Source organism: Mchenga conophoros, linkage group LG3 (genome assembly GCF_057382185.1).
Source record: "Mchenga conophoros isolate Kocher_MC1m ecotype Shallow Benthic linkage group LG3, M_conophoros_male_GT1.1, whole genome shotgun sequence".
NCBI lineage: Eukaryota > Metazoa > Chordata > Actinopteri > Cichliformes > Cichlidae > Mchenga > Mchenga conophoros.
In genome coordinates, this window is record NC_140528.1 from 8,490,577 (window position 1) to 8,509,234 (window position 18,658).

Genomic DNA, 18,658 nt, shown 5'->3' on the forward strand with positions numbered 1-18,658 from the left:
TAACATTTAAAAGAGACATAAATACTAATTGAACTTTCTGTGGGGATCATCCAGAAACTGTGGCACATCTCTTTTGGTTCCTCTACACAGAGATTCTGGAAGAATTTAGCAGTTTTGTTATTGTCCATATTTTAAGGGAGTTTTCTTTACGATGGAAAATGTTTTATTCTGTTTCTTTAAGTTCCCCAGGAAGAATGATAAATGTTTTTTATAAAAAATTGTTAATACTTTTAGCTATTTTATATCCATAAATGTAAGTTTATTAATAAAACACCATATTTCTGCCTTTTTATAAGGATATGAATTGTACATACAATCAATTTCAGACTCAACCAACAAAAAGCCTCTCAGAACAATATTTATATGTTGATTTTTTTCGCCTCCTCATATCATCATTTTTTTACTCCTGGTTCTGTATGTTCATGTTCTGTTCTTTTGTAAACTTCATCTGTTTGTATGTTGTATACTCATTGTGTTTCAATAAAGTTCGATTTAAAAAAAGGTACGTTCTAAACGAAGCTTCAGACGTCACTGATCACGTGACTCTGGCCAAACGAATCAAGCCTCGACACGGTGCTTCTGAAGCAGCGCGTTGATCTTTCTGACACACGCACCGGAGCGTCAGCTTCAAGCGGACCATCACTACGTCTCACATCTAAAGGTGTCAAGGTAACTTTGAACTGAGTTCAGTCAATCTGGAGTTTTTCCAAGTTTTCTGTTGCTCTCTGTGAGAGAAGAGCGTTAAAGGCGGGGCTCTCCAGAGTCCAGCAAAACAGGAAACCACAGCTGGGTGTGTGTAAGTGTGCAAACCAATAGAATGCATCGTGGTGGGGGGGGCATCACGGGCAAGAAAAAAATAAAATAATCGGTCGTACCCATGCTTCCCCGACGTCATGCCAGCGCATATTGGGAAATTCGTAGGCACCGATCGGTTTTCTATCAGCCATTTGCTGGGAGTAAGGGCGCCCTCCGTTTGCGAGGTGCGCCTGCTGCTGGCGGCACAGGGAGGAGAGGGCGGGGCGGCGGGGAGTCTCTGGCTGGCTGGAGCGGCATCTAATAACCAACTCGCAAAACAAAATAAAAACAACACAACAAACAGATATTATGATACAGACTTATAATCTGCACCGATGTTTTTTCTAAATTCAAAGTCAAAGTAAACTTTATTGTCATCTCCGCTACAGACAGTCCAGCATATAGAGAGACGAGACGACGAGGCTGCAGTTACAGCGGTGCAAGTAAACAAACAATAAATATAAGAAGAGTAAGAAAATAAATCTACACTTTAGGACTCGGGGTAAAGGATCAATAACAATTTAAATTTATAATTTACAGTTTGATGATTTAAAGTCTCACACAACCCGTCAAAAGGGGCGGGGCCGGCAGCTTCCAAGTAGAGCACATTTCATTTATAATGATGTAAATCCAAGCCCATCATGGATTCACGATCTGAATCCTGGGTTGTGTGAAATCCCAGAAATCAACCTTAGACAAAGTGAATCTGTGAACTAAGGTGTAGGTCTGTTAGGCAGGGCCGTGCAGAGAGGTTTAAAGGGGCGGGTGCTCAAAGTTAAAAAGGGGCAGAGGTGTGGACTCGAGTCACATGACTTGGACTCGAGTCAGACTCGAGTCATTAATTTTATGACTTTAGACTTGACTTGAAAAAATGTTCTAAGACTTGTGACTTGACTTGGACTTTTACACCAATGACTTGGGACTTGAATTGGACTTGAACCGGTTTACTTGAAAAGACTTGATATTTTACCCCAAATATAAAATTTAACATGCATATTATATAGAGATTGAAAATGTGACGTCATTCACGGGTAGAACCGCAAAGGATTCTGGGAACTCGTGGCAAGCGGTACTAGCGCACGCAGGCTTTCAATTGAAATCAGTTACACAGCGATAAAAAGAAACACAAAAATGTCAAGAAGCCGTTGTATTATTAACTGCAATAGCCGGTCGCATGACAGCCACGGGAAGCCGACGGGTAAAGAGATCGGTTGTTATCGGATTACGTCGTTGAAGAGAAATTGTTCATGTTTCCGAAGTAACAAAGACGCGACGGATGGCCTGGATTGCAGCCATTCAAAGATAAAATATAACGTCCCAGAACACTCCAGCTCACAGGTTAGTCTGCTCCAAGCATTTACACGAAGGTCAGTGTTTTTTAGTAGTTAATACGTCATTTTCATAACATAATTGGTGATATAGGTTACAAGCAAGAACAGAAATTGTCGCGCTATGCTCCTTTATTTATTGTGCATAAATAGTGAATTGTCCTGACACAATATTGCGTTTCGCTTCTGTTATTATGGTACATTGACAAAAACATATACTTTTATTCACAGGATAAAACAGGTTTTTTGTATCACTAATTGCCCAGTACGATTACAGCATACAATATTGTTGTCACTGCTACATTTCTGTGATGCTACCAGAAATTATTTCCACTACTAATTAATTACCGTTGAGCTCAAAGGTCCTATTAATAAACGGTTAAGGAATGTGTATTTATGACGACAATTTGTGAGACTGGTAAACTTATGATACGTACGATGGTCTTTCGTTCTACACGGTGCATTTCAAGGTCCTGCACCCATCCGTCGGTAAACTGTACCTGGGCTTGTTGCAGTGACCTGAAGTTACTAGACTTCATGAGTGTGTGCACTCACTCCAAGAACCGTATGATTATAAATATGCATATAAATATGCTACGATGAGATAGCTGACTTCATCTAACTAGCAAATGTTGTCCAGGCTACGTTGGCGATACAGTTTTTTTTAATGTGTATGATATTTTTGTCATGCGATTTTAAAGCTGGTCCTACAACCGCATCCAAGAATAACATGCAGCTTATCTCAGAACTGTCGGTGAAAATTATTCTTGGAGCTAGGTTTAATTGAGCTGCATTTTAAAGAGGTGCAATTTCACAATTTGTGTATATTTTCTAAGTTCACTATTTTGTCATGTGTTGAGAAAAACACAGATTTTAAAATTACATGGTCTAATATTTACATTTAGCATATAACTGCAACATTATTTTTTCGTTTGTTTTTTTTAAAGACTCGAAAGGACTTGAAATTCAAAGTTTCAGACTTGTGACTTGACTCGGACTTTTACACCAGTGACTTGAGACTCGACTCTGACTTGCCTGACATTACTTGAGACTTGACTTGAGACTTGAGGATAAAGACTTGAGACTTACTTGAGACTTGCAAAACAATGACTTGGTCCCACCTCTGAAAAGGGGCACATTGAACCAGGCTGAATAACAACAACACACTTTCATCAAGAATCTAATATGGGCAACAAGACAAAGCAAACGTAGCCGATGCTTTACCTGATGGGTACAATGTTGCTGTTGAGGGGTTGCTGTGTGTAACCTGGACGTGTGTCCCTCTATCTATAAAGAGATGATCTATACTGCTCGCCCAAGTGCAATGTCTACAATATCCGAATCTAGGTTTGGGAAGGAGATTGGCGGTAGCAACTCTGTAAGAGCAATGAGACTTCCAACCCACATAACACGCACGACCACAGGCTTGTGAAACAAAGTTTGCTTTATATATTTCCTTTTGGATCAGTTCCCTTTGCTCATCCTCAATGTAGGGATACCTCCAAATGCAGTAACCATCTCAAATGCATCACAAAAATAATTGAAACAATCAAAATAGATGTAAGACAAGAAACACAATATTTCAACACCCCAAAGAAAAGGAAAAAGAAAAGAAAATAGCATGTGAGTGTCCAGTTCCTTATGGTGTCAGTTTATTCAGTTACCCACTGTCTTGGGTTAAGAACTGAAAATGACCTGAATCTCAGGCGGAGAAAAAGTAGCAAAGAAAATGATAAGGTATCTCTCAGGTGGGCTTCCTTTTGTTTTTTCCCTACCGCCCTCCTGGTACGGCAGGCATCAACGTGTCGGCGTCCTGACACAGAGAAGGCCTCCACAGCAGCAACAGTGTCTTAGACCCACGATACCAGCTCCTCACTTGGCACCCATGGAACTGTACCTCAAAAAAAAAAACCAGTCTGCACACAAATACGCAGAATGTTAGATGTCCACATTCCTTAAATGTCCTTGTTCCTAATGTCCTTGGTTCTTTTGAAATATTAAAATAAATTTGCATCTTGTGACACATTAAAAGTAAATACACCGTATTACTGTGCATCACCCGCAGTTACAGTAACAGCACAGCTATTGCACGTGAACTGCGCATAAGCACTTAGCTGGCCGCGGCTGAACTAGCAGGCCCAAGAAAGTAAAAACATTAGACACTCATAATAAACAAAACTGTCACAACATTGCAATACTATGAAAACACATCTTAAACATCATTAAACACATTTACTACTATTCTGACTGGTTAGTTATTTTTTCCAGTGCATTGAACTGCAATAGCGGTGCTAAGTGAGCTAGGCTAACTCACCAGAATAGTTCAAAAAGTTCAAAGAAATACTCCGACTCCTTTCAGGTAGGTACCCGTCTGTGGTTCACCGCTAACGACAGCTCTCTCACAAATGTTAATTAAACCTCTTTCCTCTCTTTCAACTGGAAAAAACCGTGCTCCGCGGCAGCATGGAGTTTTTCCTTGCCGTCCTTTTTCCTCTACACCACACCTTCACGCGCACGGAGCTGCAGATGGTGCCTTCAGGGCAAGCCCGGAAATTAAACTATCAGACAAGGACTACGATGCATTCAAAGAACCCTGTACTTCTGATTGCTGTAAATCTTACCAGGGTTACATGTGGATAGTGCTGGAGGGCAGGGCTGTGTTGGTCTGAGACTGTAGACAGTAAAAAGTCCACAGGAGAGATGGTAGCTGATTAAACAAGTGTCGTGAGATAATAACTAAATGCAAAGATTGGTGACAGCGCTTGGAACCATAAGGCAACAAAAAACTGTGAGAAATAATTTAAGCTCTGCCTGTGAATCACTCTTTGCTTCTCTTCTTCCTTCCATTCCATCATTTCATATATCACTCTGCACTTGCTGTCTATGTGAGAACAAGGCACAACTTGCTATTGCAATAAACTATAATCTAATTATCCACACCTAACAACTCTTACACTTAATCTAAAATAAAATGATGACAGAAAAATGTTATAGCCCTGCCTTTAGTAGCCTCACACAGCTCCTGCTGTTTCCTCCTCATGTCCTTACCAGCCATGTCTGCACAATGTTATATCATGAGTAATATGTTTTTAAAAATCCATCTAAATAAAACACACACATGCACGCACACACAGTGACATTTTAGACCTTCTTCAGAATACTGTATATACTATGAGCATCATGGTGCTGATCCAGAATCCTTACATTATTATTCATTATTAGAGCTACTATAATAAAGCAATGAGGAGGGGGAAGTAATAAATATGAAATAATGTATTTATGATGATTCCATTTGTTTCACTATCCACTCTGTGCAGGGCAAAGCTTATTACATGTTTAAACTGTAGAGATACAATCATTTTACTGCTGTAAAATCCAACTTTTGTCTTATTTAAAATATAAATCTAATATAATCTGCTTCTTAATGTATGTTCTTTAAAATACAGCGTGTGTTTTTAATATATTATAATTATAATAATGCATAATTATGTGGACATGCATATTAGATCGTTTTTTAGTGAAATATAATCCCTCCAGAAAGGCAGGAAAAGCCCGGAAACTTACTTTAAAACTAAATATGTTCCCTAAAACAGTGACAGAGCTACAGACCCATGACAGCCTTACACAGGTAGCCAGCAGCTGTGACCAGCACTACCTGTGCAGTTAATAAAAGCACAGGTAATGTTTGTCGCGCTGTTGCACACACAGCACGCTCGTTTGTTTCAGTTCGTCAGTTGCAACAAGACAGCTTACCAACGTGTACGTAATAAGCTAATACTCCTGTGTGCTACACACTACAGTGTGCGCTGTACAGCTACTTACTGGTTGTGTCGCATCAGTCTGTGTCTCTGAGTTAACTTGTGTTTCTCCTACAGCTCCGGACCGCTAAAAATGCGCGTGCTCTTTGTGAGCTCGTTCCCGGCTCGTAACCAGCGCGTTCTGCCGTCAAGGGCGATCATTGGTTAAATGTGATCATGTGACTGATGCAAGCCAGATCCTTTTATTTAGCAAAACTATGATTAATAGTTAAATATTATTGTTGAGGGGCACAGACAGGACTCCGCACGCACACACACATAAAAAAATAATAATAATAATTAAAAAAAAAAAAGTTGCTTCAACAAAAGGGCACCTTGGGCACCCATCAGGAAAGGGGCGGGTGCTCAAGCCCCTCTAGCCCCCCCCTCTGCACGTGCCTGCTGTTAGGTTAATTGTGCTGATCCTCGGGTTGGGGGATTTGCGTTTGTACTGGAGCGCAAAATTCAAACCAATGGAAGTTGGATAACAAAAGTTCAAAGCCATCAGGTGCTCAGGTTAGAAAAAAGAGAAAAGATGCAGGTAAGCAGACGTGTGATTGGATAATGGCAGCTCATCCTGAACCAATCAGACTAAACTCCAAACAATACATTATGTTACAGATTTTAATATTAATTAGTCATTGTTACTTGTTGATTTGTCCTTTTCTCATTGTGTGACGAATTATGACGACTGTTTGGTAGCTGTTATTGTCTCTCTCTCTCTCTTCATGTGTGTTTCTCTGGTGAAACAATAGTTTTGTGTTAATGTCAGGGCTGCACGATTTTGCATAAAATGAGAATCACGATTTTTTGGCTTAGAATTGAGATCATGATTCTCTCATAACAATAAATAAACATAAAACAACAAATGTCTCACGTTTTGTTGTTGCAGCAAAATGTTGTCCTGCTTGAAATTCCGTCTCCACCGTTGCTCGACGCTGCGTGTACAGAGCAGGTAGTGCAACAATAGAAAAATAGTTGCGGGACGGCACTGTGTAGCGTTTGTCTAGGGTGTTGATCGTTTTCCTAAATCCCTCGTTTTGCACAGTGTTGATGGGAGCCATATCTTTGGTCAGGTGATAAGTGATAGCCTCCGTAATGTCTTTGTGCCTGCGGGAGTTCGACGTGTATAGGGAAGCGCTGTATAAGGTTCCCGTTATTGATGTTTGGGTGGTTGACCGGGACGGATTTTCTCCTGTCACTTTCTCGTCATCCCTGACGTGCTCTCCGTTGTTTTTTCCCTGCTAATTTTAGCATCACACGGCACAGCTTCTGTATCACGTGGTATAAGGCTCCGCCCTTGTCATTTGTTGAGCAGGAAGAGTGAGCGCTTGGTTTCATGCAGAGTACATCCCGGATCAAAATGTGAAGTTTTACAAATCACCACTTCTTTAGTTAATATCATTTCAGTCTCAGACAATCTCGTTTCTCTTACAGAGGTTGAATGCACCTTCTGCGGATGGCGGTACCACACAGTGTGCGTGGACTTCCCCTGCACAGAAGGCAACTACAAATGCTGTGAATGCTAAATAAACAGAAACAAATGATCCCTGTTGTCTTTGCTTGATGATTGGTTTGAGTCTTGACAATCCACATTGCTGGCGTTGCATCTTTCAATGCCAGCAATGGCAGGTATCAGTGCTCAAACCTTTTGTGTTTGTTTCCAACAAGTTGCCCACCTCAGGAAACAACAATGTGTTCTTTTACTTGTCAGATGAACATATGAGACACTTTGACTCTTCAGTGCAGTGTGGAGCCTAACAAAGATCTGTTTTGTGTCCCAGCTGATCAGCAGGAGGAGGAGAGTCTGACGGAGCAGCAGAGGAACATTTTCAGCTACTTGGACTCAGCTCAGCCACTACAGAGGAAACAATGAGCTCAACACAGAAGGTGACAGACAGAGCAGGACCATATGACCAAAGATATTTATCACCATATACATTTGAACATTTGCCATAACGATGTAGCTGACGATAGAATTGACACCAGACAAAATACTTTACAGCTGCACAACTTTATTAAAAACCCATCAATGTATTTTCACTGAAACAAGCAGCTGTTGTTTATGTGCATTAAAGTTATATAAAAATGTAACAGTGCAAATGCAAATTCCTCGCTGACAGTTTAACCAAAAGGCGTTTCCAGTGGAAACTGGCCGACACATCCTGAGCATAACCATGTATAATATCCACTAAACTTCAGAAGAGGTTATACAGTCGTGGCCAAAAGGTTTGAGAATTGCATAAATATTGGAACCTGGAGAAGTTGCTGCTTAAGTTTTTATAATAGCATTTTGCCTGCACTCCAGAATGTTATGAGGAGTGATCAGATGAACTGCATCGTCCTTCTTTGCCATGAAAACGAACTTAATCCCCAAAAAGCCTTACCACTGCATTTCATTGCTGTCATCAAAGGACCTGCTGAGACCATTTCAGTGATCGTCTTCTTAACTCAGGTGAGAATGTTGGCGAGCACGAGGCTGGAGATCATCATGGCTGTATCCCGATTCAGGTTCTGCAGCTTTAAAGTCCTCAAGGGCCGCGTACTCAAAGACCGCTAAGGCCGAAGTGCGAGGCTCGTAGGCTCGTGAAATGGGACGTCTAGCCTCCGTCGCGCTGCCCAGGTTGCCTAGCAACCATGATACTAACAGCTGGAAACGTTTCATACAGCTTTGTTTGACAGAAATGAAGGAGAACATATTTAGTTCATTTGTTTCTACATGAGCTCTGTGTGATTTGATGAGTATCTGAGGCTGAGACCACAGGACTGTGAAACATGATTGTTGGGCTTCATTTCTGTGCTGCTGGCTCTTCCTCCTCCTCTTCCTCACACACTGCTGAGTTTGTCCTGGTGGATCATCAGGGCTGCAAAGCCTCACAGATGATGTGCAGCAGTGGCTCCCTCAGTCTGTCCTCACTCTGGACACTTGCAGTCGTCACACATGGAAATCAAATGTGTGATAAGCTGCAGGATTCAAACACAAGTGTAACTTATAAACACATGTTCATACTTTTATTCCACAATCAGAGAGAAAGAAACAGAGAGAGAGTGCAGGACAGACAGACAGGTGACAGTCTCAGGTGTACACACTGCTACACAACAGCACCAGAGAAGCAGGATTTAGTGTTTGTGTTATTACGAGTGTAAACAAGAAGAGTCCCAGATGGTGCAGTGGACACATGTGTGACTGCTGTGATTAAAGCATCTTTCTTTCAGCTTAACGAGTGAACCGTCAGCTCGTTCAAACACACGTTAAAGTGCGTTTGGCTCGACACCACCGAACAGAGGCAGCAATATAACACAGCTAACATTAACAGTGCAGTGAATCCTGCTTGTGCCGTGATGTTCAGGACTGCAAACCGAGCAGCATCACTGACTTTCAGCTTGTTGTGTTTGTGGATATATGACTGACTTTAATTATCCACAAAATCATCACATTCTCTGTCAGATGAAGGTCGACTATTGAACGGCGTATATTTTAAAGGCTTTAAAACCAAGTTAACGCTGAAAGTACAAACATCACTAATGTCACATAACTCTGCCGACAAGGCATAGCTATGGCTATGAAATGCTCTTTGTGTATCACTTCTTCATTATGAAAGATGTCATTAATGCACTAGTAATGTCTCATCTGGAGTATTGTTCAATCATTTGGTCAGCAGCTAATAAGACAGATCTTAACAGACTTCAGTTAGTCCAGAATAAGGCGTCCAGATTAGTGTGAAGATGTTCATACTATACTAATATTGATAAAATGCATAATAACCTTTCTTGGCTTCCTGTACAGGCTAAAATATTCTATGGCTTACTTGTAGTTCTAAAGAAAGCAATTCTGTTAAACACACCACATTTATTCTGCTCAGCTGCAGTATCCAGATGAAATACATCATCATATTACACAGTTTTCAACAAGCTGCAATTTAGTAAATGCTCGAGTTAAAAGTAACGTTTTGTAAAACTGTTACATTTAGAGCAACTTTTAAGTGGAATAAGTTGCCTTAAAAAATTAGAGAATTATTCAAAACTTCAATGAACACTTAAAAGCCAATTTACAGAGCTTTTAGTTGTTGTAAATATTGTAAGACATGATTTGTTTTTGAAATTTGTGTAATGTGCCTCAATGTTATTGATATTATTATTATTATTATTGATTGCTTATATTTGAACAATTGTGAAACCTCACTGTGGATGTAAGAGTGAAATTATGTGGATATCTTGAATCCACTTTATTGTGTAATATTTTATGTGAGTATTTGACGGAAGACAAGCAACATCTGTTGTGGAAGCTAACGGGGTTCCTTTAGAATAAACAAACATAGGATTTATTATCACTGAATAATTCTGTATAAATCTATACAAATTATAGAAATATGTAATAGGAAACAACAAAATAATCTAAATTATAAAAGTGTGTGTGTGTGTGTGTGTGTGTGTGTGTGTGTGTGTGTGTGTGTGTGTGTGTGTGTGTGTGTGTGTGTGTACAATCAGGAGGGATGGGCATGATTTTAGTGTTTGAACAGTCATGAATTATCTTTAACAGCAGGTTGGATGTAATGTGTTAGAACTACCAGCAGGTGGGGATAAGAGACCTTTAAGGTGTTTGGTGCCACGCTCCACCTTCAGGTTTAAAACTAGTGTTAATGGAGTTTGAAGGTTGAGTTTGTTCCACGACTGCATTTCACTCACTGCCTCTGTTTGTATCTCTGTCACTGCAGGACCAACATGGAGCCAGAAGTCAGCGCTCTCAGGAGGCCGACAAACCTCACAGAAGAAAGGGAGAGAAAAAACACACCTGTGACGAGTGTGGGAAGGGTTTTACTGTGAGGGCTAATCTAAAACAGCATCAGGTCATCCACACTGGAGAGAGACCGTTCAGCTGTGACTTGTGTGGAAATTCTTTTTCCAGGAAGGATTCCCTAAAAACACACCAACTCACAGTTCACAGTGGAGTTAAAGCGTACAGCTGTGATCAGTGTGGCAGAGCTTTTACTCACAGTAGCAGCTTACAGAGTCATCTAGTTACCCACTCTGGAATTAAGCCATACAGCTGTGACATCTGTGGAAAAACTTTCAGCCAGAGAGGGAACCGAAATAAACACCTACGCATTCACACCAGACATGATGTGTACTGCTGTGAACAGTGTGGCAAATACTTTACAACAGACGCACACTTACAACAACACATGTTTACCCACACTGAGGAGAGACTTTATCAATGTGACCTGTGTGAGAAGACTTTTAAATCTCCACATTACCTGAGACGACACCAACAGATCCACACCAGAAAGAGACTCTACAAGTGCAGCTACTGTGAGGTATGTATTTATATTGTTATCTTGTCATTTTAGCCTGACTGTTTGGAACAACTCTGCTCATTAAACTGTGTTAGCATGTTAGCAATTCTACTGCATGGAAAAGCAGCTCTGAGTGATTATTCAGATTTTCCTTTCAGTTATGATTTTAGTATTACTGTAGTATTATGGTGGTAGTATTGTAGTTATTGCAGCCCAGTAAACTGAGTGTGTTAACTGAAACAGTCAAATGTAGTTGGACGTCTGCAGAGATGCTCTTTATTTCAGGCGACGTTCAGGATACAAATGTTGAAGGACTGACTTACACTGTCTTTGTGTCTTTGTTTAGAAGCAGAGCGACACAGATGGATCCAGTTCTCAACCCTGTCATCACTGTGGTGGTGGGAAAGACTTTCATTGTGACCTCTGTGGAAAAACTTTCAGTCAGCAAAATACCCTAAAAGTACATCAACGTAGACACACTGGAGACAAACTGAAATACTGCAAAGAATGTGGGAGAAGCTTCACCACATCACATCACTTAAAACGACATGAACTGATTCACAGTGGGGTTAAAAAGCACCTCTGTGATCAGTGTGGGTCATCCTTCACCACTGCAAGTCAGCTTAAATCACACAAACGAGTCCACACAGGAGAGAAACCACACAAGTGCAGACACTGTGAGAGAAGCTTCTCACAGTCAGGTCATCGTAACATTCATGAACGTGCACACATGGAAGGAAACTACAGCTGTGACCAGTGTGACAAGAGCTTCAGGAATCTCAGTTCATACTCTGCACACAAACGATCCCACGTTACTAATAAACTGTTTCACTGTTACCAATGTGCCCAAACATTCACCTCATTGTCTGCTCTGTGCAAACATCAGCGCGATCACTCAGGGCTGAAATCACTCCCATCACTGGATCACAGTGAACCTGAAGACACAGAAAGATCCTCTGGTTTCTGTGTCAGACTCAAAAAGCTTGAGATCAGGCTCCACAGAGTTCAGATAGAATCATTTAAACTTGTGTTGAACTGAACTGGTTGCTGGGATGAACTTCTACATAATACAGATCTACATGGGATCTTCTTTTCTGTTGTTTTACTGAGTCAGTTTTGTCCTTTTTTCTCTGTCCTGGTTTTGCTCGTCTGTAAATGATTGAAACTCAGTCAAATAGTTCATTGTTCTCCAGCAAAACGTTTTGGAAACTCATGTTTAACCTTTAAAACTCTGACATGTTTTAGCACACAAGGCTTCATCGGGGAGTTCACTCATGATTGGACCATGAGAACAAAGGTTTTTAGTTCTTTCAAAGAGAGTCTTGGAGATGTTTGATGTTTCTGTTTTTCTGAAACCACCTGAAAGAAAAACTATTTTTCTTGCTTTATGTAGTGTGGAAGTTTTTAATGTTTCTTCATCTGTGATGTTCTTGAATGTGTTCACGTGAAGATGGTACAAATAAACTGTCCTTTCAGCTTTAGCTCCTAATTTATTCATTATTTATGGATGTAGCACAGCAGCCGTCTCTTGATTAACACATGGAGGGCTCGGGATCTGATGGTGTCGTCTCCCTAATTTGCCCACTCAGTAAATCTCACTCATGGCCAAGAAATTGAAATAAACCTTGTTTCCCTGCTGGATAGTGATCCACTGTAACTCTGCTCCTCCTTCCTGTTTAGGATTTCTGTGGCTGAAGTAAAATTCCCTCCATCCATCACTTATCCCAGCTAACCCAAAGTGAAATAAAGTTTTGCTGGTCTTAAAAAAGCATTACAATAATGGGCATTACCAATGCAAACTGAATGATACAGAAGATGAAAGAAGAGACTTTGATCAGTTAATAAAGCTCATGATCTTGATTCATTGTGGCTGCTACACAGATACTTCTGGGTCACTTCTCTCAGTTAGGAACCTTCCTCACCAAACTGACTGTTGGACCACACCCCTGGTTTCATGAGAAATTGTTTCAGCCATGATTTCTCTTCCTGTATTTCAGAGTAAAGACTGAAGTGACAAATGGAAGCATGTTTAAAAAACACAATGTGAGAGAGACGTTGAGGTCCTTAGAAGTTACCCTGGGTTTTTCTGTCACCCTGCTAGATGTTACACACCTTGTTATTGGACTGATTTCTACTGCTGGACTACTCCTGCGGAGAGTAACAATACTCTTACTAATTAGCTCCCTTTCACACCTTTGGGGATATTTATTTCTGTGTTTGCAGCGCTGTGAGCCAGAACAGCGAGAGAAAAATCTGCAACAGCGACGAGCCGAATGCTTACGTGAATCGCAGCAGCTGCACATGTGCTACGCTGAATTAGAGGATATCTTTGCTCTGGATTTCTATTTCTACTTTTTCATTTCTATATGATTCTTCTTGCATCTAAACAAAGATGATTCAATTTGCTAAATGTTGATGGCTCTTTGTGCTCAGGTGTAAATGAGACGTAATATTTGCTCTTGGTTTGGTTCTCCTGTACAGAACCTTGCAGTACAACAGAAACCTAAAAACATTATTTGTAGTTGTTATTCTTAGTTGTTCTGCTGCCTAAATACCACAGGGTCTGATTATGAAGTTATTGAGCTGCACATACTTTACGACCTGCTTAAGTTCGAGGTCACAGCGTCTGTAGAGCAGCTGGAACATAATGAAGTCTACAAGGTTAAAGTTTTCTCTTCAGTTATTATTCTTTCTGCTGCTTGGTTTGATGGATCTGAGATCTTTTGTTTTTATTATTGTTATTATAATTATCATTAATATTTTACTCTCTAGAAGCTTTAAAATAGTGTTTGTGTTTGAAAACATTGATTTAAGAATTGAACAGAAACATCTGTCCTTCTGAAAATCGCCCAAAGGCACGGAGACAAAGTCAAAGGATGCAACCTGTAACTTTCTCTTCCTTCATGTCAGGACCATCATCCATGATTTATATAAAATGCATATAGCAACAGTAGCACTTTAGTTTGGACTTTATGATTTCTGTAACTGGAAAATATTATTTTGTTTAAAGACAGAAGTGACCGCATAGTTGCAACATCAAAGGGAAATATTAATTAATTAGCATCAAGTATATTTGTTGCTTAAGCGTTTGCACTATAACTTAAGTAGGATTATAACTTTTAAGGAAGGAAAGATTTCAGATATTTAGTTCACTGTTTCAGTTATTTTATATGAAATTAAAACATTTACGTTGGTCAAATATGATGCTCTAAATCAAATAAAAGTTTGAAAATAAATGATGTATTTTTAAATGCTGCAACAAATGTTCACAAAAAGTAACTATAATTAAAACCAGTTAAACAAAATCAAATGTTTGAATAATGCTTAACCAAATGCCAGGCTGGAGAGCTGAACCTAAAGTATACGTAGAAAGATTTCAACATGTGAGCAGTTTTTAATGTTTTTATCACATATAAATGTCACAGCAGTGGGTCCTGGCCCAATGCTTTGTGTTTTTGGTTTTCTTTGACTCTTGTTTTTCTTGGTTTTTGTTCTTCTTATTTATCAGTGTGGTGGGGCGTGGTCTGCGGTGCCATGCGGACGCACCTGCACGGCATCCGCAATCACGCCCGCCGTGTTAAAACACGGGGACTCAGGGGTTGGTGGTTGTGTGGTGTGACGTCTGAGGTGGCAGCGAGGCTGGACTAGCCAGCCCGCCAACCCCCGGCCTAGCGGGGCTGTCCCGCTCCTCTGCCTCCAACTCCGGCTGCCCTGGAGCAGGGACCTCTGTCTCCTCGCACAGCTGCTCCGCCACCGCCTCCGCCACTCCCGTTTGGAGCGGCTCCCCGCACTGCGCCTCCGCCCCCAGCAGGCACAGCCCCTCGTCCACCTCTTGGTGGAGCGACTCCTCTGCCTCCGGCAGGTATAGACCCTCGCCCGCCTCGTCCTCGGCCTCCGATTGGAGCGGCTCCTCCACCGCTCCCGGCAGGAGCAGCCCTTCACCCGGCTGCTCCTCCTTAGTTTCTGTTCCCGTGTCCCACGTTTCATCGTTTCATGTCGAGTCAGCCCTGTCTCTCTGTTTCCTGTGTCTCCCCAGTCAGCCCCGCCTCCCTCGGGCACTCATGTGTGATACAGAGTAATAAACCTGATTACATTTGCTACACTCTCTTTATTACCTGTTACTTTAAAATTCATACACTAATTATGTCTGCCCATCTCTCTAATGTGAAGGTCAAAGGTCAACATCCCAGTGACATAAGAATAATCCCAAAGGGGCAAAGGCAGCGGTTAATTTAGCACATTTAGCATCAAGGGTACAGCAAGGCTATACTTTTACTTATTGTGGCAGGGGTGTGGTCTCTGGCCTGCTGCAGTGGAGGCTGGTGGCGGGACGTTGGACGGCACAGGTGAGGGTGATGGAGCTCATGACTCTCCCCTTTATAGTGACGGAGGAGACTGGCGTGGGGGAAGCGTGTAGTGGAGGAAGCCGAGGAGAGAGCTGGTTTCTGGCTACAAAGACGGCGTCAAACCAGAAAAGATTGCCCGTGGTCAAATAATGTGTCAATCACCTGTGAATCAAACTGTGTGTGGCTCAGTTCATGTCACAGTGTTGTTTAGTATATCTTCACTTGTCTCACTCTCCTTCTGTTCTGTCCATCAGGACGATCCTCAGCGCTTACACAGATCCTCCATCGATGTTTTGGATCCAATCAGTGATCAGTTCTACGAGGAGGCCTGGATGTTCACCAGCGCTCGCTACACCTCCATCTACCAGAAGGTGAGTGTACTCCTTTGTACTCAGATTAACATTTTACTTCTTAAAATACATTTTCATATATGAGCTTTCTATTATTTCATGGGCCATTTAATCAATATTAAAATTACAAGCATATCAACAAAGGTGAAGCTGGTTTTTTCCACTTGCTGTCACACAGTCATGGAGGAATACAATAAATACATAATCAGTCATAGATCCTGAACAATGACATTAAAAGAAAGTCTGTGGCTCTAAAAACTAAACAGTATAAAGACATGCTCCAAGCTGCTGTTTCTCTCCTACTCCTCTAGGTTTTCCACTGTCGGCCATCCAGCGATGCTGGAGGGCTACCTGGCCAATGCTGGCCTACACAAAGAGGTCCCGGCTCGGAGGAGCTGAAGAAGATCCTTGCCTTCCTCGTCAGTTTCCTCTTCAGTTCCTATCCCAACAAAACCTTCTTGCACCTATTAGCTCCAAAGAGGCTATGGTGCCCGTGGAGGTCTGGACCTGAGGCCTGTGCTCATCACGTGGATAGAAAACACTCTGACACCATTCTGGAGGTCTGATGGGACTCTGACCAAAACACAGATGAAATAAAACTTGTGGCTGGAGCTTTTAAAATTACTTTTTCACCTCATAGATTAATGCTCATGATTGCATGTTAGCAAGACAGCATCTCCCCAAGGTGAAACTCTCAGGAGACATTTACTCTTAAACTGTAATCTGGTTGAGACTACTTGAGGAGATCTTAGTAGCGAGTATGTGGATTTAGTCTCTTCACCAACAGCAGACAGACCCATGCCAAGAAAGCAGACATGTTCTCAAAGAAAGCCGAGAGCAGAGATTGGAAAAAGCTAAAAAGCTGCAGCTTCAGACGACTATCTGCCTGTAAGGCTGAAAAAGTCCAGTTACGCTCTATTTTGGAAAAGCTCCCAGTTTTGGTAACCTGGACTTTTATTTCCCCTCTTCTGCTACAGATGTTGACTGTGACCTCAGAGGCCAACTGGACCACACAGCTGCAGCAGGAGTGAGGGAGAGGAGTCTTCATCCAGCTTCAAAGAAAACATCCAGGTAAAGTGACGTGGATCAGCGGATAAAGCCGTCTCCACTTTAAAGGAGATCCTCTGAGAGAGAGACTCTCTGAGCCATTTTAGCCTCAAATTATAGGACTTTATAGTACAGCAACACTTTTAAAGGACAAAAATAACATAAACTGTGACTGTAATACAAACAAAGTATTGCATGTGTTTTTAAAAGTGTTCCTCCGATGGGCAGGATATCACTATTAGACTGTCCCACCAGCCAACTTCAACAAGAGACCACAGCAGCATTGAGTGATCAGCACAGATGTTCCTCTAACACTCAGCATCTGATCCCTGTTGGTCTGTGTGCTTCTGCTTTTGCTCAGTTAGAAACCCTGCAGCAACCCGACCCAAAACTGTGTCTTCTTGTTGGCCTCAACGTTGAAGTGTCAAACGTCCAACATCTGGAAAGGAAACCACGCCAGTGTACTGTGATGTTTCACCAACATGTGGCAGACGCTGGTCCTGCCTTTCATGCTGACATCAGCAGAGAGCCCCGCCTACCTCAAAGCCTCCCCTGTCATGTATTGATCAGGATGATTATGAAGATGAGCGAGTGCAAATAAGACTGTAAAAGTCCACGAGCAGAATGTTTGGATGCTTTCTGATGATTCATGAATATCATGAGAGTGTTTGTGTGTTTTGTCTTTTCTTTGCTGACGTTTGTTACTAACAAAGACAATTTACGCTCTGTGTGTGTTTTCATCCTTACCAGCCGCACTCTAACTGCAATGAAGGAAACAAACTGTAGAAATGGTCGACTCAGTGACTTCATAAAATATTGAAGTGGTTCAGGTAGAGCCAGTTTTTAAATGACCATGAACACTGAGCGTATTGTATCTGTACAGCATGTTTTTCTATTAGACAGATTTGTAACAGAGGCCTTGCTCTCAGTAAGTTTGAAATCCTTTTCTGATTTCTTTTGTAATCTCTGATCTTTGTGTATCCTGCTCAGTTTGCATGCTGCCTGTAGGAGTTTCTGTCTTTGTATTTGAAGAGAATTCATTGAATATACTCAGCTGCTTCCCTTTGGTGCCTCACACATCACTGAAGTTTTTCAGTGTCCAGTTATTTGTTTTTAATAGCTGTTTGAATTCTCTGTATGTTTGACCCTGTAGACTGTTTAATGGACTGCTCGTCTTCCTGTTTGTAACCACTGCCTGTTTAGGACTAAAGATTTGGATTTTTGACTTTAACACAGCCTCTGCGTGTCGTCCCTTTGTGTCCTCGTCCTCTGTGGATGTGTCACAGATGTTTCCATGATAATAACACAGCTTTCCCACAGTGGCTTGCAGCAGCATTTATTCACAGCACATTTGAGAAAGGTTCAGATTAACTCGATGAGTTTATATTCAGAATGATTCTGACAGTGGGCCACTGTGAATTGTGATCTTTCATCAGGTCAATGTTTAAGTTCAGTATTTCAAAGCAGGAGCTATGAACAGTCATCGTGTTGGCATTAGAATTATTATTATTAATCATTATTAATAATGTCGTTACTCATGTATAACTTTGATTAGCATACATGAATTTTATCAATAGTAAAAATAATGAATAATTCATGTATAACTTTTATTGTGTTTTGTATATTAATTATATTTAAATAGAGATGTTGACCCTGTCTCTACAGTAGCATCAGTGTAACATACATTATTGGTCCAAGCTG

The 18,658-nt window shown here is 41.2% G+C and overlaps 3 long non-coding RNA genes across 3 annotated transcripts; 2 read left to right on the top strand and 1 right to left on the bottom strand.

Moving 5' to 3' along the window:
* The first annotated feature begins 597 nt into the window (after nt 1-597).
* LOC146577159 (uncharacterized) lies at nt 598-18,188 on the top strand. Its single transcript, XR_014891366.1, has 4 exons — nt 598-669; nt 7,705-7,810; nt 16,888-16,981; nt 17,323-18,188. It is a non-coding gene; the product is annotated as an uncharacterized LOC146577159 (long non-coding RNA).
* On the bottom strand, nt 3,550-4,749 carry LOC146577160 (uncharacterized). Its single transcript, XR_014891627.1, has 2 exons — nt 4,438-4,749; nt 3,550-4,039 (listed from the first exon to the last, which is right to left on the bottom strand). It is a non-coding gene; the product is annotated as an uncharacterized LOC146577160 (long non-coding RNA).
* On the top strand, nt 11,116-11,664 carry LOC146577161 (uncharacterized). Its single transcript, XR_014891628.1, has 2 exons — nt 11,116-11,235; nt 11,561-11,664. It is a non-coding gene; the product is annotated as an uncharacterized LOC146577161 (long non-coding RNA).
* Nucleotides 18,189-18,658: the final 470 nt, after the last annotated feature.